The following is a 24,177-nucleotide window of genomic DNA, read 5'->3' on the forward strand; positions in this document are numbered from 1 at the left end:
ATACACACACAACACACACATACACACACATACACACACACATACACACACAACACACACACACACACACACACTACCACAACCACCAACAGCAACAACAATGATAACAATAGGGATGGATTGGGGACAATGGCATTACCTATCTATGATAAAAGTCTAATTCCAATTTATTTTGAATTGTCTTAAATATGTTATATGATATGATATGATTTTATCAAGAGACCTCTGCCAATAAACACAAGGTCAAAGGACAAAAATAGTTTTCAAAAGAAGAAATATCAAATACTGCTAATTACCTGAATGTTCAAGAAATGAAGATGAAAACAACTCTGAAATATTGCCTCATAAACTAAGAAATGCTAAAAGGTGGGAAAACATTATTGGAGGGGAAATGGGAATTCAGGTACTCTAATTCACTGGAGTTACAAATTGATTGAACTCATCTGAAAATCAGTTTGGAATAAAAGAATGAAAAATCCTAAATTTTTGAACCTCTGACCCATAACTTCTACCACTGGCACAATACTCCAAGGAAATTATTGCTAGCAAAAAAAAAAATTAATGGATGAATAAATAAATAAAAGACTGGTATGAGAATGCTCATGAAGCATTATTTGTGATGACAAAAAAGAGGAGAAACAAAGTATTTGCCCAGTGATTGGGGAATGACTGCTGTAGTGGAATATTGCCATAAGGAACATGTGCTGTGAAGAATTCATAAGAACATGTTAAGTTTCCTATGAAATGATGTAAAAATAAAGAAAATAGAGTTAAATTAAATGATATACACAGTGATTACAACAATGTAAAGAAAGCCGACATGGAGAAATAACAAAACTGGTCAAACACGGATCACAAATACGGTGATCACTGAGTATCACAGTTTGTTACAGGACACTTTTTTCTACTACTACTAATTAATTTGGGGGAGCTTTTTGGGGGGATGTATTTTATAAAGGGCATTTGTTGGAAAATATCCTTTGTGTCCAGACAACATATGAAAATAAATTTACAGAACAAATGGAATTGTAAAGAGCCCCGATCTTGGTATTAGATCATTAGGGTTCAAGTCTTGACACTACCCTTTATAAGCTCTTATCACCTTGAGCAGTGCTCAATCCCCTTGACCCTCAGTTTCCTCAACTATAAAGCATAGATAATAACTGCTCAGGGAGACAGTATATTAGAGTGGATAGATGGCTAGCCTTAAAGTAAGGAAAATCCGGATTTAAGTCCTACTTCAAGTTCATGTTCACTGTGTGACAGTGGGCAAGTCAATTAATTTCTAAAGACCTCAAGCAAATTTCACCAGAAATATGGGTTACAGAAGAACAAGCAATCTGCGTTGGTCAAAGAACTTTCCATTGTGGGAGTCTTTTAGGCTGATAAAATCATTGGCCTAGACCAAACAAATCCCTCCAACACAAAAATAAACCTGTACTATCTACCTGTGTGAGATCTGAGGGTCAAATAAGACAATGTAGATGCAAACTTTTTGTAAATTCTAAAGTGCCATATATTTCTTTCATGTTAAATATGGTACTCATGGAATTTGGTGGGGGGTCCAGGTTTCATTGCTAAAAAACAGTTTGGACACTTAACATTTTGTAGATCTTCAGAAATGTTCCCATTTGAGGAATAAGCTTCCAAAAGCTAACATTTATTAGGTTCCACTGATGGTCAGAGGTATGTGAAAGATAATGAGCACAAGAAAATATACATAACTGATTACAAGTGTGCAGAGAGATGTACCTGAACATACAATATTGAGATCCTCAGGTATAACAGGAAGCCAAGAATTCTATTTTGTGTAAAGAATTTCTGAAGTACAGTTATCCCTTTCACATCATGTGGCTTAGTGGTATGGCACCCCCACGATCTGGAAAATCCACGTAAAATTTTTTGGCTTTCTCTTTGTACCACAGAAAAAATCTGAATTTTTTTCTTTTTTCTTTTATGGAGTGTCCATAATACCTTATTGTAAAATTTGATTTAAGTATTTCTGAGTTTCTAAACTTCATCTGTGTTGTCTGCTAACATTCGTGTGTCATCTGTGACTTCCACAAAACTCCCCCCAAATTCCCATTTACAGTAATTTCTTATGCTGATATGTTGATATATCAATATCTACATCTGTATCTATCTATATAGATATATGTAGACTGCAGCAGGGAAAGTTGTGGTGTGGAAGAGATAACTGTATATAGCATGTTACTAAAACAAACACAATAGAATGATGAATTTTCAAGGAAGAATCAGACTAGTTTTTCTAGTACGTCTCAGATGAGTGACAGAGCTGAGAAGTGGATTGAGCCTGGGTTGGTTTGATTTCTGTTGCTAAGGGAAGTGATGGCTGTTGAATTGCTTTAGTGCAGTAGGGTTAAAGCTGATCAGGTGTTTGCACTGAATCACACAGCAAGATCATGATCTCCTGGGAGCAAAGGCTCCCTGAGGAGGGGCAAACTGGCCTACATCAGAAAACTGGAGCAGATCAAAGCTTCTATGTAGGTTAGTTTTAGGATTGAACCTTTAGTGGCCCTCTTTTTCTAGCTGGGCAAGAGGAAGAACCAGTATCCCCTTCCCCCCCCCCAAAAAAAGTGGGTTTATAATTTTATGCAGCAAGGTCATTGCTTTTATATGTTGAAAACTTCCTGTCTCCCCATCCCCACCCCATTGCTGTAAGTTATTTCCTGTAGCTTGCAATGAAAGTTAGATGGGGAAAATAATTCAGACACTGTACACAAAACTTAAAATTTATAGGTTTGAGATTTCCTGGAACTTTTTAAGTCTTAGGAGGAGAGTGCTATTATTAGAGAGATGGATCATATGATTTTGAGCTGGAAGAGAATTTGAGATGATCCAGTCCAAGAAAGTCTTCATGGAAGAACCATAACTCCAGGGAGCTTTTGAAGCAGAGAAAGGTGGTGAATGATTTGGGGAAGGCTACTCTAGATTTAGAAATTAAAGGAAGTGTACAACTGATGTTCCATATTTCTTTGAGAGGATAGAATGATTTTCCAGATCAAGGTCAATTTTCATCTGAATGTAGTTTCTTAGTGTGGCCAAAATCTGCCCCTTCTGTGTAATATGCATCAATCACTTTGTTCCAGGACTCACTAATAGCATCTGTTGTGAGCAGAATTTTTACTCTTGACCAACCACTCTCCTTTCTTTGTCCTCTGGCAGTCATGCAAAGTGGTTTGTATTTATGCAGGTCCAGGGCCTGAGGTGGTGATGATGGTGGTGGGCAAACTATTGAAATGTTCTTTTTTGCCTTTCCCTTCTCTTCCATCCAAAGAGCATTATGTCCTGGGGATTGATCCGAAGCCAAAGAATGCCCAGCTACTTTGTCTCTATTTCTAACTCAGTAAGTTCATAGTTTTATTTTGTATGTTAATGTGCTATACTTTGCAATTTGTAGAGCAAAATAGACTTCTTGGCTTTCTGCTACACTTGAGGGTTTCCATGAAGAAGAGGACCCCTGACCTTCTATACTCTTTTATATCTCTGTACAACTGTAATTAATTCTCTGTCTGTTTTCATATGGGAACCCTTCTAAAGCTACAAGGGTGGGAAGCTTGGGAAAGATGACTATCAGTGAGTCTTGGTTTTCCAATCCCAGCTGTACTTTCTTCGAGTAGAGAGCTGCTGGGATTATGGGGTGAATCAGAGACTGGACTCTTGTATCTGGGGGATAGATCATGAAGGAGGAGGTGGATAAATGAGAGAGAGAGAGAGAGAAGGAATGCAGGTGGCAGGGAGGGAGAGAGTTACTGTGGAGAGCATTGCAGAGCATTTTTCACCCACTCAGGAGAAATTAAAGGACTCAGGGGAGAATTGGAACACCTCAATCCACCCTGCCTCAAACTCTTTACCGATTATTACTGGTGTTATTGCTTAACAGGCCCTGAGTCACCCTGGTTAAGTGCTTTCCTTAATGTACATGTGGGCTTGATTCTTGCCCTGAAGGCAGTACTGATGGTCTAACTAGTAGGCCATGTAATGTACATGTATACCAATGCCAGAGGACAGGGCATTGTCGCCATCATTCTATTAAGTAATTTTCAGGCTGGAATGAAAGCATGTTTTCTTTTCCCTCCCCTGGAAATCTTATTCATTCCCATGTCCCTTGGCACACTCTGCGCCACAACTGAAGCACATCACTTTTTGTGCTCGGAATTGACTGGCATGGCAAATTACTGACTTTACTCACCCTGCTCCCTATTCCTAGAACACCCTCCCTCTCCTTCACTTATCCTTCACAACTCACCTCCGGTGCCACTTGCTCTGTGAAGCCTTCCCTAGAGTGAGCATGCCCTTGGACCTTACTTAGCAGTTTGTGTTTATAAATCTCTAGTGCCCTTATGTAGCTATTTGTGTTATAGCTAACTATATGTTAGAGTTGTTTCTTGCTTCCCTGCTAGGCTAAGTCTTGGAAGTCGGGGCCCTATTGAATCTCAACTTTCTGTCTTCCCCAGGGCTACCACAATGTTTTTTACACACTGGGATCTTAAATAGGACCATTGGTTTAGAGTTGGAAGGGGCCGTAGGGGTAATCCAATCTAAACTTCTTATTTTCCAGATGACAAAACTGAGGTTCAGAGGTGAAATGATTTGCCTCATGTTACACAGGGAAAGAGTGGCCAGGTTTAGAACCCATGACCTCCGACTCTAAATCCAAAAACCTTTCCATGGTGCCCCTCCTCCCCTCAGTCCCTGTCCCCCAAGGTTTATTGACTTGAATTCAGATTCAGCAACTTCTCTTTCTTCAGAGGGCTAAATCTGGTAATTAACCACTATTGTTGCTATTATGCGTTAGTAATAATTTGATATAGCCCCCACTGTGAGGTGTGTTCTCTGAAGCATGGTCCTTGCTGATTGGGAGAAAAGGACAGGGTCAATGGCTCATATCCTTCCAAATTGTGTCATTGCCTGTTACTATTGCCTATTATCATTCTCATAAAGAAGGGTGATGCTTGGTAATAGAGAAAACAGAATGTTGCTTACATGGGTGAACTATTAGTTTCTTTGGATAGTTGTAGACATTAAATCCTTTTTTTTTTTAATATGGCTAATTTTGCCATACCCCTGACAGCTTAGAAAGTTAGTTTTGTTTTGCTGTTCTGATGCTTGAATGTTAGAGCCTGAAGTGATCTTCACAATGATTTAGTCTACTTCCTTCATTTTAGTGATTCAGAAACCAAGGCACAGTGTTGTCAAGTGACTTCTTGAAGGTCACACATATAGTGAGTGACAAAGCTAGGATTAGAATTCCGTGTCTGTGGAATTTCCATTTTCCCTCCATTACTGCCAACATTATCATTTCACAGAATCACAGAATCTCAGAGTTAGAAGGGACCTAAGAGGCCATGTGGTCCATCAGGCTATGTGGTGATTGTGTGCATAAATTCCCATCACATTAGCTCTCCTGCCTTCCCCTATTTTGGATGAATCTTCGCTCTGAGTACTCTTTATAAGTGGAGATTTGGAGGATGTGTAATGAGGGAGAGATTCCTTCCCACTAAGAGTTCTCCATCTTCTTGCTGCCTCTGCACTCATTCTCCCTCTGTCTCTACTTGTCTTAAGTATTTTTCTCTCCCAGGCAGGGACTGAGGGGGTGGAGCCCAACAATGCATGTGTAAAGGCATGTAGTCCCAAGCTAAGCTTGCTCTCTGTCTTATCTGAATCCCTTGTTTATTATTAATTTTCATTAAAGATGCTTTTGAAAAAACTAGGGTGTGTTTTGTAAGGTGGAATTAATGCTTGTTAAAAACACTTGATTGATATAATCAGGACCTGAGCATAATTGGCATCCCCTAGGCAGTCATAGTAATAATTACTGACCGCTGGCACCATTTTTAGAAGACCTTGTAACACAAGCCTAATAGAACCTCCTCATATATTTCCTGGATTGTTCAGAACACGTGAATACTCTATGCCTGTCACTTGATGAATTATCCCAAGGAGTTCTATTTAGGTGATCAAATCATTTCCCATAAGTCACTTGAGGTAATTATAATGATTTTAGCTCTTTAACACCATTACTGCAGTTTGTTGTTGTTCAGTCATTTCTGATTCTTCATGACCCCTTTTGGGGTTTTCCTGGCAAAGATGCTGGCATGGTCTGCCATTTCCTTCTCCAGGTCATTTTACAGATGAGGAAATTAAGGCAAACAGTGTTAAGGGACTTCCTTAGTATCACATAGCTAATAAGTGTCAGAGACTGGATTTGAACTCAGGAAGATGAGTTGTCCTGACTCCAGGTCTGGCACACTATCCACTATGCCACCTAACTACCCATCAATCATATATATTTCTTTTGAATTGTTTTTACGGTAGCAACAAGTGGATAGAGGCCTATCTCAGAATTAAGAGGACCTGAATTCAAATCTCACTTTTAACAGATACTGAATGTGAGAATGTGCAAGACATTAACTTCTCAGTTCCCCAGACACTTTTTTTAAGGCTAAAGATCTCTATTGGTAGAGAGAATTTCTTCATCAGAAGTTCTGTACACCAATGAAATATCACCAAATATATTCCAGAACTGGAGATGATTTAGATTCACATACTCTGACCATGGCCACCTTGCAACCTTATACGTTTTTGCAAGTTGTGGTTTGATTTAGGGGAACAGACATTATCCACAGAAGTGACTTCTTTTCCAAGTGAAGATCAACTTACATGATTCTGAAAACTTAACCAATGGCCTTATTAGCAGCATACTCATCCTATGGTGTACTGACAGATACAGAGAACTGCTGATCCATACCCTATAAGAACTTCATCTTCTCAATTATTTCCCAGCCCAATGTTTAGAGGAAAGCACCCTGTCGTCTGAAGCAGTAAAAACGAGGAAGAAAAGTACACCTGCCATTGCTCCTCACAATTCCTGTTCCCATTCTCCAGGCTTCAGTCTTAGCCTGGTGGAGCTCCTTCCCCAGATTTTGGAGACCATCACCAATGGATTAGAGTCAGAAGCGTCTAGTTCCCGTTGTGTGGCATGGGGAAAGGGGGATGGAGTGGGTGAAAGCCCCAGTGCCATTATCAGAGATGCATTTGGAGAAGACGCAGATTTTGGCACATTACATTATAACTGAGTACATTTGCCCAGGTGGTGGTTCCATTCTTTGATGCTATTAACCCAGCATGGTGCTCCACTTTGGTACCAAATGGGTTTTGTTGGATTTAGTGTGTGGTTCTCAGAACCCAACTGCTATGAATAAACACTGATACAGTGAGTAAAATGCATTTAGGATTTCAGACAAGTGGCTTTTGTACTATAACCTGTTGGGAAGTCAGAAACACTTTGCTACATTTGTCTGTTGCTGTTGATTACAGTTTCTTTCTAGTTGTCTATGTAAATGAAGGCAAAAATTAATTAACTTCAACAAACATTTATTAACTGTCTACTGTGTACAGAAAGCATTTATTTTCTCAGGAAAAAATCTCAAAAACTTATTTTCTCTTTCCCCCAGACTTGAATTCCTCTTTCATGGTTGCTTAGCATCATGTTTGGATTGGGGAGTGATAGCACTTTTAGAATATAGTGTAATTGTAATGTATTTTTGAAAGTGCTCAACAGGGTTTTCTCTTTTCTGAACATTCTTTTACCCTTTTTTCTCATCCATTGCTCCTCTTCCCCGGCTTTCCAGACCAAGAAGGGCTTGATCGTTTCAAAGCTGGTGTCAATTATAATTAATTCTTTCTTTTATGACTTTGCCACATGAATACACATTTAAAACAAACCAAGTGAACATTAAAAGGCAAAACTGGATTTTGACTTGGGTGGTCCAGTTCATTTCAGGCAATGAACTTAGCTTTGGAAGGTGGGCATAAAACCCGTACATGTGACTAATCCATTTATAGAATCATCATATGTTTTAATTTTTTATGAAACATTTTTTATTTTTACGTATTCTCTTGAACTATTTGCTTATTTTACGTAGCTACTATTTCTGTCGCCTGCCATCTCTATTCTTCCCCAATTAAAAAAAAAGTATGGTCCCTATAAACAATACTGGAGAAGGCCCATTGGCTTATGTTTTCTTTTGAAATATCTTTCAGCCATTTGGAAAGGTTCCATTGCATCAGGTGACTCTCCTAATGTAGTAGCTGCATTTCTCTCCTTTCTAAAGAATGTCTCCAGTACTTGACACTGCCCATAGAGTCCCCAGCAGTTTGCAGAGTTCTTTCAGTGGTTCTCTCATCAGAGAGCATTGGTAGTAAACAAATCAACAGTCCTTGGTGAGGATATATACTCAATCTAATTCATCAGTTTTATTGTACCAGGGTAGTCATAGTGACCACTTATCTCCAACACTTATTATATGGTACACTCTGGTCCTACACTTACCTCAGCGCTTATATTCACCTCAGTGAATAATTGTTCAGTGAGCCTCAAAGCTGATGCCTATTTTGATGCTTGAAAGGGTGATGTCCCTGTCTAGTGCACTGTTTTTTTCTGGTAGAACAGACTCCAAACAAATAAGTAAAGCTTAATGACCTTGGATGAACTCACTCAATGTAATATGGCACATTATTGAAATGCAAAAGTTGCAGTCTTAGTGCCTTTTAAATAACAAATAATAAGTAACAGCTCCCACCCAAGGTTTCCTCAAGGAACTTATTCAGTTCTCTAGTACTTTTTTACACAGGACCCCATTGCAGATTTCAATTCATGCTCAAGTCAAGACATCGCCTTCATGACATTATTGGTCCTCCTTGAGAATGAATGGCGAACAACAAGAAAAGTTAAGGATGTTAGGGAGTTCAGCAGCCATACTTACGATAGAATTCATTTGCACTAGAGAAAGTTTGTATCCAGGTTGCTTCCCCACATTATAGCTTCCTTTGATAGCCATCTTCTCCCCTCTCCCTCACCCCTTTAGTGTTTGCGTTTGGCAGTGGCTCTTCCTAGCCATCCATGCCTACAGTTTCCCATTATTTTCTGTTGTCCACCATCTAGCGTCTTTGTTTCAGTGCATATAGTTTCTGAGGGAGCCACATGTTTCCCTAGAGGGGTCATGGAGATGCACAGATAATTTTTCAGGAAACTGAATCTATGACTTTGTGGAGACATAATGGAAAATTATACACTTGGGTTCAGAAATATCAACCCTATCAGTATCAAAGAGGAGGCATGGCTAGAGAACTGTCCCTGTGAAAAGAGAACTGTCCCTGTGAAAAGACCTGGAGTCCTAGAGGATTACATGGTCAGTATGAGCAAACCATGTGACAACAGCAACCCTCAAAAAATTAATGTTTCACTTCTTCAACCTAAATATTCATACTTCCAGTTTTGGGATGTGGGTGCATGATATTTTCCTTCAAAGTGTTTGAAAGGCTATCTAGTAGAAGAGGTGTATTAGACCTGTTGTACTTGGTCTAAGAGGACATAATATAATTACGATGAATGAGTGAAAGATGTAAGAATCCATTGCAGATAATGCCCCAGCACTTAGAATGTCCATCAAGGGACTTTCCTTTCTTGGTAGTGAATTTCTCATCCTTAGAGAAGTCTTCCAGTGGGGTCAGAAAATAGCTTATAGAAGATACTTAGTGATTCCTACCCACATATGGGTTGAACTTTTGAAATCCCTTCCAAATGTATGTGAGATTCTTTGATTCTATAATAGGCTTTTAAAAAATGAACTGTCTCTTATCAAAATGTTTCCCTCATGTTATTTCTTTGGAAATAAATACATGTTTACTGTTATAAGCAGTTGATCATTTGATTGATTATTTTGAGGGGAGCAGATTCACTAAAGACAGGTGGACTGCGAAGAGATATGGATTGTAGTCTAGGCTCTGCCACCACATAACTATGTAGTATGAACAAGCCATTTACCATCTCTAGATTTCAATACTCTCATATACAAAATGGCATATGGGGAGAGTTGATCTCATAAAGGTTCTTTTATGGTTGACCTCCCTGCCTCAAGTCTCTCCTCACTCACACCCTCCTCTCAGTTCTCAGAGTAATCTTCCTATGGTGCAGCTCTTACCAAGTCACCATCCTATTCATTAAACTCCATTGGCTCGAGATCAAATTTAAAATGCCCACTTTGGCTTTTAAAGCCCTTCCTCATTTTTCTGTCTTCTTACACTTTACTCCCTTCCATGCGCTCTGAGATCTAGTGGTGTTGCCTTCCTGGCTGTTTCTTATACAAGATACTTCATCTCCCAACTTCAGAAATTTTCACTGACTCTCCCCTGTGGTTGGAATGTGCTTTTTCCTTACTTGCACCTGCTCAATTCCTTGGCTTCTTCCAAGTCTCAGATAAAATACTACCTTCTTCAAGAACCCTTTTCTGGTTAGTGCCTTCCCTTTGAAATTATCTCTAATTATCATATACATACATGTTATATATGTATGTATATATGCATATATAAGTATATATGGGTATACGTCTACATAATATGTATGTATAGAATCTTGTATATACATTTGTTTAAATGTTGCCTCCTCCCATTAGATTGTTAGTTCCTTAACATCGGTGACTATTTTTTCTTTCGTTTTTTCTTTCCTGGTATTCCTAATGCTTAGCATAGTAGCCAGGACAAGTGGGTACCTAATAAAAGTTTGCCTTGACCAATGTCCCTTTTATTTCTCAAGTTCTATAGTTCTGTGGATTAAATTGTGAGTATGGAAACAAAATAAAACTTTGTTTGGGGGTAGGAAGTAATACTACATCTGTAATTTTCATTAGTGAACAGAAATTCTGCCTTTACATATAGCAGGTGTTTCTCTGCCTTCTAAAGATGAACTTTGCATTTACAACTAACTTTATTGATCAGTGGAGAAGGGCATTTGGCGGGGGAAAGATAGGACACTTTTAAGAACTGATTTTCCTTAAGAATATTTCTAGGAAGTGAGGAGGGTCTGTAGCATCTTATAAAAGTTGTTGTCGTATAATGTGCTGTTTCTGCTATTAAAAGTAATGCCAGCTAGATGAATTAAAGTTCTATTAGACTAATGCTGGGTGTAAACCAGTGGAACTTTGGTAGTTCATGCAGTTATGTGGGAAATCAGAGCTCTAGACTTTTTCCTAGGAATCACATTATTGCTGAGTTATTTCAGTTGTGTCTGATTGTTCATGACCCCATTTTGGAATTTTCTTGGCAAAGATACTGAAGTGATTTGCCACTCCAGTTCATTTTACAGATAAGAAACTGGGGCAGACAGGGTGAAGTGACTTGCCCAGGGTCTTACAACTAGTAAGTGTCAGAGATTGGATTTGAACTGATGAAGATGAGAATTCCTGGTTCCAAGCCCACTAATTCTATCCACCGTGTCATTTAGCTGTCCTGGAGTCATGGGTTTGGGTTTTCAGTAGAACCCAGACTTGTACCTGAACAGAAAGAAACACTTCCCTTTCTTTATTCAGCTTTTTTTCTTCTACATCTTTTTTTTTCTCTCTCTGACCTTTTCTATTCTTTTTTTCTCTCTCCCTTAATTTATTTACAGACTTGGCCAGAATCTTTTTTCAGTACCCCTACACTGGTTTCTCTTTGTAACTGGGAGTCCTATTTCTTCATAACTTGCATTTTGAGTGAGAAAGTAGAGATTAGACTATGATTTCTTAACATAATTGAGAGAAAATAGCTGTCTATGTGGGAAATATTTAAAAAATACAAAGTTAGTATTTTACTTTACATTAATTTTTTAGAACATATTCCAGCAGACATTGAAATTTGGGCCGTGTAACTAGACCCTAAGGAAAGTCATTCCAGTTAGTCACAAAAGTAGAGTATTAGCAGTGAACATGAATGTTAGTTAATAGCACATTGGGAAAGAGGGAATACAGTGTTTCATTATAGTTCTTTTGATCAACTTTGATAGGCTTTGAATGATTTCCCAGAACTTTATCACAAGCCAAAATGCTTTTAAGTGTTCTCACTTTTAAGTTTTTAAATCCATTTATAAATGCTTTTATAAATTTTAGAAATAGACAAGATTACTGAGGGAATGACTGAACATATTATTGTACATGAATATAATAGGACATTACTGCACCGTAAGAGATAATAATTACAAAGAATACAGAGAAGTAAAGAATTATATGAATTTTTATAAAGTGAATTAAGCAGAACCAGGAAAATAATATATACATAGTTAGAACAATATCAAAAGAAAAAGAACAGTAACAACCATCACTAAACAAAACAAAACAAAATGCCTCCTAAATAAATAAAGCGGAATGCTGTATGTTTACAACAATGAAGGTTGGTTACAAAGAACAGATGAAAAAATGTGCTTGCCTTCTTTGAAAAAACCAAAGGAAACCAAACCAAAAGGTAGTAGAGATATATGTAACGTAACATCCACTATCAGACTCAGATCATATGTTCATTCATTTAATTGAACTACTTCTCTCCCCCCCACCTTATTTCTTTTCAATACTTTGGTGAAGGGGAAGACTCTCCGGGTAAAATGGGGGAAGTATATGTCTGAAATGAAGGTGATGTTAAAACAAGGGATATCAATAATTTTTTTAAATTGAAGGGCAAATATTAAATACTGTCTTGTCTTGGAACTGAAACAAGAAAGCATGGTAGAGAGATGATAGGAAATAACTTTTTGATAGTAACAGTTTAAAAATATTAAAATATGGAAAAAAGACTGTGGAATCTTTCTGTGCAGGTCTCAGGAGTCGCATATGTCAAGGGAGCAGTTTGTCAATATGGAGATGAGATGAACCCCCAACCCTACTGTGACTCTCTACAGCTCGGCTCCCATGTATGATTTTCTTTACTTGCTGCAAACCAAAGCATGAATGCTGAAAGTTGCTAAATAAGAGGTAAATTGTTGTTTAATATGAATACTTAGTGATTGCAACTTGATGAGACATATTTAAGAGGGGGAAAAAGCATTTTATCTTCTGGTAATAGGCTAGTGAAGTATGATTAGATCATCAGGAATCAAAAAAAGGAATAAGTAAAATTGAAGATGTTTTAGGTGCTATGTCAAGATTAAATGAATTGCCTTAGTTAAGGAGTGACTTGTGTCTGTATTTAGTTTGTCTGACTTTCATGAGTGGGTTAGATTCTTGAGACATTAGTATGAAAGAGTTCATAGGTGAGATTTTCTGTAATGCAATTCTCTTCTTGTGACAACTGGGAGAAGCAAGTCAGGAATGCAGGAAAAAACATACAATTTTCTGCAAGTATAAATATATTCTACAATTATAGTGTATGTGTTATAATGTACTATAGTAACTATATTATGTGTATATATTATGTAATAATATAGTTAGTTGGAAACCAAAAATCTTTTGAAATACCTTGTATATTTATAATATATATGTATATGTGTATGTGTATATGTATATGTGTATACATGTATATGTATGTATATATGTATACATACACACATATACATACATACACACACGTATATATAAAATAGCCAGCTATCCCTTTGTACCCTTTTCATATTGCCTCTTTCGGTGCTAGGCATTTTTTTTTTGAACCATTGGTCCAGATGTATGGTTTCACTCATGTAGGGGACTGATGGGTGAAGAAACTCCCTCTATCAATGCAGAGCAGCAACTGTGCTGTATTTAATAGTTTCAGAGAGTTTGTCTAGAGCGCTGATATAGGTCTTGAACTCTTGCTCCAAAACTAGCTTGGCAGTTGTTCTACCATTCTCGTAATGGGGAGAGAAGGACAAAAAGATATGTTAACTGTCCTCAAAGAGCTTTCTGAGTGTGAATGAAAGAACTTCAGGGTAACGGAGGAAGAAAATGAGAAGACTTAAATCCTTCATTGAATATAAATGAGCATATTCACATTAAACAACTAAGGTTGTTCTTGACTTTGTATATGTAGGTTTCTACCTAAATGTGTGTCCTTCATTTGGCTGCTTCTGTGTTGGAAGTAATGTTGAATCATAAAACAGCCCAGTTACTAACATGCTATGGATGCAACATCTACAGTTAGTGTAGCTAAAGTGCTTAAAGAAAGCCGGTGTTGGTTAGGTGACAGTTTGGGAGACAAACCTTGAGAGTTGAAGGTTAGGGCCATATGATACAATACAATACCACACTTACATGGCATTGGAGCTGGATGGACATGGGATGTTGGGGGAAGAAAACTCTTAAAGTTCAAATCAGAAGCATAATATTTGAGGTTCTCACTATAAGAAATTCACCATTATTTTATAGATAGGTTTTACCAGGCCTTGTATCGTTTCATTTTAAAAGTTAAAGCAAGATAATAGTGACAGTCTGCACAGACTTCTGCAACCCATTCATCTCCTCAGGTTAGATCAGTAAAGGTCTCATAGATATATATCCTACTTTCTCTTTAAATGTTCTCATTTGTTTTATGTGTTCGAGTTGTTTATAAACTTCTAGATGTGAATTGTGAAGGCTGAGACAAGGTCAGAGGTAGAGATTGGAAAGTTTATTAGATATAGATCAGTTTGAAGAAAGCCATGTTAATGCAATTGTTTTTGAAATGATTGCATGGCTGCTTTTTAGGTCTTATAGATCTGATCTTGTCACAGGAGGAGGGAGGAAGAATTGGGGCAGCTCAGTGATGCAGTAGATAGAGTGCTGGGCCTGAAGTCAGCAAGACTTGAATTCAAATCTAGTCTCAGACACTTAGTAGCTATGTGACACTGGGCAAGCCACTTAACCTCATTTGTCTCAGTTTCCTCATCTGTGTGAAGGAGAAGGAAATGGTAAACTACTTTCAGGTATCTTTGCTAAGAAAACCCCAGATAGGGTCATGAAGAGTTGGACACAACAGAAAGAAATGAATAATATTAATAGGAAAAAGGGCCTGAGTAGTTTATTTGCAGTTGCCTAGAGCATGGAAAAATCTGTCAAAAGGGCTCTCTGATGATGAATTCAAATAAAGTTAGCCTTAAATAATGTAAGAAAGGACATGTGATATCTGTGAAGCGCCCCCCCCCCCCCAATAGCTTTGTTACAAGCCTAAACAATTAAAAAATAGGTGAACTGGGGACGATGAGGTATTGAATATTAATTAAGTTTTCCTCCTTTGTTGCATCCCTTTTCAATTGGGTTCTAACTATGGCATCTTTGGTTAGGTATGGAGATCATGACATCTCATAAATCATGCATACATGAAAATTTCCATCTTTAATTTGTTATAAACCTTTAAATATTGCAAACAAGAGATTAGCTGAGTTGAGTTGAGTTAAGTCAAGAAGACTTTATTAAGTATCATCTTCATGCCAACCACTGTGCTTAATCCTGAGGATACAAAAAAGAGGGGGAAATGACAACCAGTCTCTGCTACCAAGAAGCTCACAGTCTAATGGGGGGAATAACATGTAAAGGTATGTTTATGGCAGTTTTCAAAAAAATTAATGCAAATTATCAACTTTAGGAAACAACATTTCAAGTCAGTTATAATAAGAAAAATGAAAATTGAAACAACTCTTGAGGTCTTCCTTCAGACTCATCAGATTAACAACAGAAGACAGAAAAAATATGAACTATTGGAAGGGTTGTGGGGCAGTAGGTATGTCAATACACCGTTGGAGTTATCGACCGGTCCAACCATTATGGAAAACAGTTTGTATTTTTTCCCCAAACTGTACAGCCTTTTTGACCTAGTGATACCCTTGCTAGGCATATACCCTAAAGAGCGCAAAGACCTCCTTAAGTACTTATAGCAACACTTTTTCCATTTGCAAAGAATTACAAGGCTGTTGAAAGGCTGTTTTTCATTGAGAAATTATGAATATGGGGAACTTGGGGGTCTTAGATAAACTTTTTCAGAGTGGAAGCAGATTGAGAATATTGAGAATGCTAAGAATGTCTTAGCTCCGTGGAATGGATTTGGTTGAATCAAAAGAATTCTACAGTATGGAAGTCTAGACGAACTAGTTGACTTGAAATAGAGGATGGTCAATATAAAAATTCTAATGTATTTTGTAGTTTGTTTGGAAATTTATTGGGAAGTTTTTATTTATCCTTTCAAAGAACTTGTGAGAGAAATCTGTGTTAATTTTTAGATTAAGGTACAGATTCATGCTGGTTATACTCTAGTACTCTTGGAATGAACCACTTGATGAGATATGGATGGTGATGCCAGGTTTCTGCTTGGTCCTCTGGTCTTGTGGAGAGGAAATGTTTTGAAATTTCTTGGATGCCCCAGGAAGAACAAATGAGGACTGAAGAGAAAGTGACATAGCAATTTGGTGATGTTTCTGTGACTGCAGAGAATCCCCTAGAATAATCAGTGGAGGATTTACACACCATCTCTGCAATTAACCATTAATTTCATTCATTCTTTCTTCATTGCCATTCATCTATCACACTTCTTGAGGAGAAGTAATTTTCATTTTATTCTTTTTTTTTTACTGCTCAGCACTTAGAGGGACAACATCAAGTAGTTAGTGGACAGATGATGACTGAGTCAGGATACCCAGGTTCAGATTCTTTCTGACACATATTAGCTTATTATCATGGGAATGTCACTTAACCTCTCATTGCCACAGGCAAATAAGAATATAAATTAAAGAGCTACATAGGTAAAAGGAGTTCCCTACCAGGTATTCCCCATACCAAAGAAATCATAGGTCCAGGTCCACTCCCACCCCCCAGTGGGAACTTAATAACTTTTTAATTGAATTGGATTCACCTAGTAATTATTGTTCAAGGCTCATAGCTGTTACCAGCTCTGAGGAAAGAAAGTCTTTTGTAGAGTGTTTGAGTTATGGATGGGGAACATAAGAAGGAATTTAGGGTACGAAGAGTTGGTGTGTGATCAATAAATACTCATTTCTTTGATTGCTATGGATGGCAAAATTTGTGAATTAACTTTGAAGTACAAGAGTAACTGATTTAAAATTTCTTTATTAGATTCAGAATCACAAGATCTGGATTTAAATTCTGGCCCTGTACTTTCTACCTAAATGATCTTGGGCAAGTAAGTCATTTCACAACTCCAGGCATAAATTTCTTCCACTCTACAATGAGAGGGTTGGGCTGTATGACCTCTAAGGTTCTTCTCAGCTCTAAAGCTATGATCTTATGAGTTTTGATCATATTGCGATTACAGCTTTTAGGATGACACCTCTATGCTATAATGATAGGTGAAGGACCAGTATTTACAACTCTCTAGCTTGCAGATGATTTGTAGCCAGTTTAGCAAGACTTTTAAAATTTTATTTGAATTTTGGTACAAGATCTTTTTCTGTCACTGCTTTGAAGGCCCCCATCTTCCTTAGCAGTGTACCTTGCTCTCTCCTGGCCTTGCCATACATGATGTTTTGGCAGAATACCAATGTAAGAATGTCAAACCTTAGATGTAGGAGATTTAAGATGGCTGAAAGAGCGTCAAGGTACGCTGATTATGTGCAGCTATTTCCCATATTAAGTGCTTTAAAGATGAGACTTTTTTGATGATCCTTTAAAAAAATAAATAAAAAATGCGCTTGCTATTTGACATAGATTGATTAGCTGGCATCAAGGGAAAGTTGGCCTTTGAAATCTATAGGCATCATGTTGCAGACATGACCTTCCTGACCCATGGAGATTAGTAATGGTCTATGCAGGCTGCTCGGTCAGCATGTCTGGCAGTGCAGTATAGAGCTCCCAGCTGGTGCCTGTTTGAGGAAAGCACTGCTGAACACAACAATAAAGGCCCTGTGCCTCAGCACCACCATTTTGGGAGGATGGAACCTTGCTGGGAGGTTTGTCAAAGTGTTCCTGCCCTAATGTGAGAGAGAGACTGGATTTAGGGTCCTTTTGCAGGTTATTCAAACTTAAGTTATGCTTTCCTGCCTTAGCATGAAGTTCCTGAAGTAGGACATCTGGGCTAATTAAAGAGCCTATGACTTCAGGGTTGTTCCTAAAGGGAATTTAAAACGCAAGTTGATCTCAATCCAAAGGGCCACGAGTGATGTGATAGCTTGTAGTCCCTGACTACGGATTTAATCAGTGTAAGGAAAGTGAGTGCAGGTTAGAACTGGGAGAGAGGGAGTCATTGTAGTTACAGTCCCCAATGTAAGAACGTTTCAGGAGGCAGGAACGGACACACAAATGCCCCATCCATTTGTCTTCCACAAGTTCCTGGAGATTGTTGTTGCATAGTGAACTCACAGGCAAAACTTCTGGCTGAGAACTTAGAGATGGTGGCTGCCTACTCCTTTGACTTCAGTAGAGGGAGGAAAAAAGCTCCTCAAGATTGAACAATTGAATGAGAAACTTTCCCTTAATACAGTTGAGCTTAAGAGTTGTCCCATACATCTTTCTGATTGAATCTTCATTATTTAAATATGAGACTTTGAGTTTTATTGGATGTTTAATTCTGAAGGACTAACCCTTGTAACTACATCCAGCCTAAGCTTTATTCTATCAGTGCAAAGATTAACCAAAAGACTCTTGTACCATTTTTGAAGGACAGCCACTCAAAGGTGGGCATTGGGTTAGTGACTTTCATCTTTACTAACTTGGACATTTTTTTTCCCGCCATAACTTTTCCTTCCAATGTCTCTATTCAGACAAGCTTGGGCTTAGACACTTGGCATTGTTTCACTTGCTTATTGATGCCTGTTGAGTTTGGTGACATACTGTCTGGGAAGCTGTGGCAGATAGGGCCCATTTCCTATATTTACTTTTGAGAATGATTTGTATTATCAGATGATAATTTCTTAGGGGACTCTACTTAAAAAAAATAGTAGTCTCATGAAGTGAGTTATTTATTTTTCAGAGACCCAAGGATAGACTCATCTTGTGGGTTTTAGTTAGGGCACTTCTATAGGCACTTTTGAAAGGGAATAATTTGGACCTGCCTTTTATATGAATGAGTTTATAAAATAAACCTGTAAACTAGGTGATCTGTAAAGTCCCTTCTGAAAGTCTTTGATTCTTCAATTAATAAAGTTTTTAACTTACATGTGGGATCTGAGCTGTATCCACCCCAAAGTGAAATAAAAAACTGCTTAATGGAGCATCAGAGGGAAACGTGTAAAAATCCTTCTTTTACCCTGGCATAAGTAGACCTCTCTTAGAAAAGTCAATACATTGGAACCAACTGGTGATATAACTGGCCCAGATGATTTGTATGGTGTGATTTAATGAGGACATTCAAGCTCCTCTTGATTCCAAGTTAAGAAATTGTTGAAAAATCTAATAAAAACACAACATATCAGCTTGATAGATATTTGGAAAAGGGTACCTTCCTGTGGTGTTTCCTAGAAAGACAACATGGTTGAATAGCAAAAACATTAACTCGAGTCAATGGACATGGTTCAAATCCTTGTTCTGGTGCTTGCTACTTGAATGACCATGGCAGGTAACTGAAATTTTCTGGTTCTCAGTTTCCTCATCTGTAAAATGAGGGCATTGAATTTCATGGCCTCTGATGCTCCTTCTAGCTCTAGATAGATCTGAGATCCTTTTTAGTGTTTTGCATTCAATAGGAAAATTCAAGTGATTGGCAGATATTTCAGGGAAAAGTAAGGCATTTGCCCTTTTTTTAAAAAGAGAAATAACAGTATTTGGATTTGTAGTGATTGGATTCCTCTTGCAGGTGTTTTGCTTTCTGGAAATAGATGCCAAAGGAACCAGAGAAATTAAATAGGTAGGAAAGATGTTTCCTCCTCTCCCCTCCACACCCAGTGCCCCATGATTGTAGAGCCTTACACAACAGTTATAACAACATGAAGCAAATATCTGCTAGTTGATTTTAGTGGTTGAGAGGAAGAGAAGAAGAGGAAGGCAGCAGAAGCCAAGAATAAAACCTGGTAAAGAGGCCACATCAGCTCTGCCTGGCAGACTGGTGCAGTGGCTTGGGTAATTACCCTGGTGCCTGGTGTATGTGTGCATTTTCCACTGAGTTTAAAAAAAGGCTTTCCTTTAACTACTAGGTCCTCCAAAAGTCGGACCACTTTTGCACTTGGTGGTTTTTCCTTGCGGAGTCTTTGCTGTGTCTGGGCTCCACGCTGTGTTTGCTGACTCCTGTATAATACTCTTGGCCTTGCAGCTTCACTCAGCCCTGGCTGTGCCTGGTCCCTTCCTCCTGGTCCCCTGACTGAGATCACAGAAGGCTTGTGAGGACATGCCTCCTTGGGAATAGGGCCAACAGAAACCACATGACTGCATGGCTAGACGGATACATGTGTGCTCAATGGATAGTTTTTTTTTTTTTTTGCTTTATTCCATCTTCTTTCTTCCCTCCTCCCTATTTTAGCTTAAATAATAACTGACTCAAATTGGCAGAAGTTGTATGGAGAGGGTAGTGAACTGTGGGTGAGAACTGATTTGACTTCTGGATTTATACCATGGTTGTAAATAGAACTGTGTTTCCGAACTCCCTCTGGCTTCTTAGCCCCACCTTTTTTTTTTTTTTTTTAACATTTAAAAGCTGGGATCGTATATAGTGTATGATCAAGAAGAATTTTAGAAAAGCATGTTTTGGTGAACTTGAGACTCCTATCCCTTTCTACTTTCCTCATCCTTCAGGATATTAAAGAGCCCTGATTTTGTCACTGCTACAAATGGCAGTCCTCTGACTACTTACTATATGACCTTCAAGAGTTGCTGTGGCCCAAGTAATCCCATCACCTTTCAGCAGAACTGGTGAAGAAAGTCGTCGTACTTCAGTTGATCCTTGACCAATAGAGAACTTATCGGACCTGTCTTCAGGTCTATCCTAGTTAGCTGAGTCCTTCAGAGTTTGCCCTCAGCTTTCATAAACTCTGAGAATCTATAGTCACCTTCCCACTGTGGTGAGGAATTCAAACAAGAAACTGTTTCTTGTCAGCAATTTAATTGGTTTCTATATTTATTTCTGAGAAAAAAAGATCCATACACACAAGTTAATGGTATAACTTCTCTTTGCTATTTTAGAGAGGGACAAAGTAGGGACTCCCCAACTTTTCTGTTGAAGAGTCCTTGGGCATTGATGGTGGTTTTATAAATCCTTTTGTAATGTTCATATCTGAAACTCCTTTTCTCTTTCTATGGAATTGTCAGTTTAATTTTTAACATTTTAATTTAAATGATATGACCTATAATATTTATAATTATACCATCCAAATCATCAACATATGTAATCTAGGCCAGTGATATAATTAGTTGGCTCAAATGGATACTGGCTCAAATGTTGGCTTAGATGGACTTATCTAAGAGAGGTCTGCTTACCCCAGGGCAAAAAAAGGAAAATGGCATTATAGAATCATATAATAAAATATAATTTAATTTATATAATAAATATTATATGTTTATAATATTTATGACCTAATATTGAAATATTAGTAATAACATTTATAATATTTATTAATTGTAATATGAGACAAAATAATAAATTAACACTTGTATTATATTTATAATAACATACTTTTCCCCATCACTCCCTTCTTTACATAAATATCAAACAGTACTATTCATTTTGTTCTTCCTTTTAATATCCCTCAAAAGTCCCTTTTGCTTTTAAACTATACTTATTCTATCATTCCTCCTCCGTCTGTGCCTTAGAGGCCTTGGTATGAGCTACACAAAACTTCTAAGAGTTACTTGGTAAAAAAAATATTGGATAGTTCTGAAAGTGCTCTCATGGTTGTGTGTTCTTGTATATGGCCAATATAGCTCAAACAATAGTTGGGATAAAGTGATTTGTTAAGTAGAAGCCATTCTGGTAAGATAGTCATTCCAAGAATTGGTGGCCTTGAGCATCTCTTTCATTATGACTATAAAAGTTGTTTAGAAAGATGGAGGAAGCCCCACAGGGATGTGTTAGCTTTACAGTTAGGTATCCGAGCTAAATGCAAGACCAACCACCCTTCTTCCCGCAAAGGATGAATGTGGTGTGTTGGATAAAGTGTTGGACCTGGAATCAGAAAAAACTTGTGTTTGTATCCTACCCCTGAGGCAGAATTGGTGACTGTGGACACCAGATCATGGAGTATATGAATATAGCATACATAAAGGGGTGTGATGTGCAGAAAACCTGGAAGGTAGTAACTATAAAAGACTTTAAATGCCCCATAGAGGAGTTTATTTGTATTCTAGATACTAGAGTACCTACCTTATAAGATTATAGCTATTAAGATCATATGAAATAATGTATATAATTTGCAAACATTTAACATTATATACATATCAGTTATTGTTATTAGTATTACTTTTAATCAGAAGAATCCTGGAATTTCAATGCTGTAAAGGACTTTGGAGGCCAGTCATGTCTCCTCCCCAACATAACCAACAAATCCTCATCAAGCCATTACTTGAAGACCTCTGTAGAGGTCTTCTCCTTCCTAAGGCAGCTGATCCCACTTTTGGATAGCTCTGATTGTTTGGAAGTTTTTCCTGACATCAAGCCTAAATCTACTGCTTTGCAACTTCCTCCCATTGTTTCCAGTTCTGCCCCCCTGGGGCCAAGTGGAATAAGTCCAATCGATGTTCCATGTGGCAGTCCTTCAAATGCTTTATGACAGCTATCACATCCTTCTTAAATCTCCTTTTCTCCAGGCTAAACATTCTAAGTTCCTTCAGACTAGCTTAACATAGAGAGATATGATATGACTAGGTTGAAACAATGTGGTTGTGGGTGAGATAATATCGCCATTCTTCTTGCAATAAACTAGATAGCATAATGACTTATTCTTTTTAAACCCCAGTATTAGCAGTCATATGAGGTGAGTCTAAGTGGCAACACTTACAAGAAAATACAAAAAAGAAATGGATTAAAAACTGTCATAAAAATATGGATGAGCACAAAAAGAAGATGGGCTGATGATACAGTGAGAGAGAGGGGGAACAGGGAGAGACTTTGGATAACAACAGCAGTAATAATAACTGATATTTATATAGCAATCACTATGCCTGGTAAGGCAATGTACTGAGGACTTTACAACAGCCCTGGGAAGTAGGTGCTATTATTACCCCCATTTTACAGATGAGGAAAGTTAGGCAAACAAAGGTTAAGTGACTTGCCCAGGGTACCACACAACTAGTAAGTGTCTGAGGCCAGATTAGTTTTGAACTTGTATTTGAAGTCTTCTTTATTCTAGGGCTAGGATTCTGTCCTCTGTACCACCTAGCTGCCCTGTTAGTAACCATATAGTATCAAGAGAAAGGAAAGAAAGCCCACAGTGTGTCAAATGTGGCAAACCTATGGGAAGACATTGGAAAGTTGTATAGAATGGAAAAATATTGACGTGCTATATTTTGTATCATTGGAAAAAATGCCAACATTGTTGAGATCAAATATCCTTTGGAGTAGTGAAGGCCTTGCCTTTCCACTATATTTCAATATTCATTGGTACCTGAGGTAGCCAGAATTAAGGCTTTTAATGGTTCTCAGTATACTTTCTATATTGTTTTCATTATGTCTAAAGGAGGTGGTATTTTTGGTGGCATTTCCTGTAGATATTGTGACTGTGTATCTGTCCTAAGGAAATGCCATTAGTGTAGTCCAGGTTACTGGGAAGTAACCCCACTCTTAAGATTCTGAGTTCATTTTTACATCAATACTTTGATGGATTTAATAAGATTAGACAGGGCTTTTATGAAAAGGATTTTCCTCGTTGGTCCTCAGAATACTAATAAACTCCTAAGATCTTCAAGATAAAAACAATTCAATGATGTATTTGAACAACAAGTCCAATAACAGATATTTCTTCAATATACATACAATAGGCATGGTACCAGCTGGAGCTCTCTACTAGATTAAGACAAGAACAAGGATATAGGGTAAGTTCCCTGACTTTATGAAGCTTAAAATGTAATTAGCAGAAAACAACTCAGATGAAAACTGAACATAGGAAGAATTTAAGTAGTTTAATCCAAATGAAAAATATGCTCCCATTTAAGACATCTAAAAAAAACCCCTCAAATGGATTTTCATGGTTGCTAACACAGTAAATGTACATTGGCTCACTAGCTAGTGGCTAAGCCAAGAAACTTTAAGAGATTTGGAATTGAGATATCAATCTGTGGCCAGTTGACTAAATCATTCTCCCCCACCCTATTAGCATATAGATTTTTATTTATTTCATTGCTGGATGTTTGTAAATTATGAACTATGTGAATCTCTGAAGATTTAAAGCTGTAGATCATTGAATGGCTGTGTAATAGGGAGATACAAGGTGGGTGCATTTAGATTTCATCTTATTGCCAACAAAGAATCATACAGAAAAAATAGCATAAAGGACAACTTTGGAAATATGATATCACATATATGAAAAGG

At 37.7% G+C, this 24,177-nt stretch overlaps 1 long non-coding RNA gene across 26 annotated transcripts in view; it reads left to right on the forward strand.

Moving 5' to 3' along the window:
* Nucleotides 1-24,177, forward strand: part of LOC140500898 (uncharacterized) — a 520,520-nt gene that overhangs the window by 218,867 nt on the left and 277,476 nt on the right. For 24 of the 26 annotated variants that reach the window (XR_011965958.1, XR_011965946.1, XR_011965955.1 and 21 more), the window contains one exon: nucleotides 12,647-12,803. The exons of the other annotated variants lie outside the window; for them this stretch is intronic. This is a non-coding gene — a long non-coding RNA (uncharacterized lncRNA). The remainder of the gene's footprint in view (nucleotides 1-12,646; nucleotides 12,804-24,177) is intronic. 26 annotated transcript variants of the gene reach the window in all.

Source organism: Notamacropus eugenii, chromosome 4, assembly GCF_028372415.1.
Source record: "Notamacropus eugenii isolate mMacEug1 chromosome 4, mMacEug1.pri_v2, whole genome shotgun sequence".
Lineage (NCBI taxonomy): Eukaryota > Metazoa > Chordata > Mammalia > Diprotodontia > Macropodidae > Notamacropus > Notamacropus eugenii.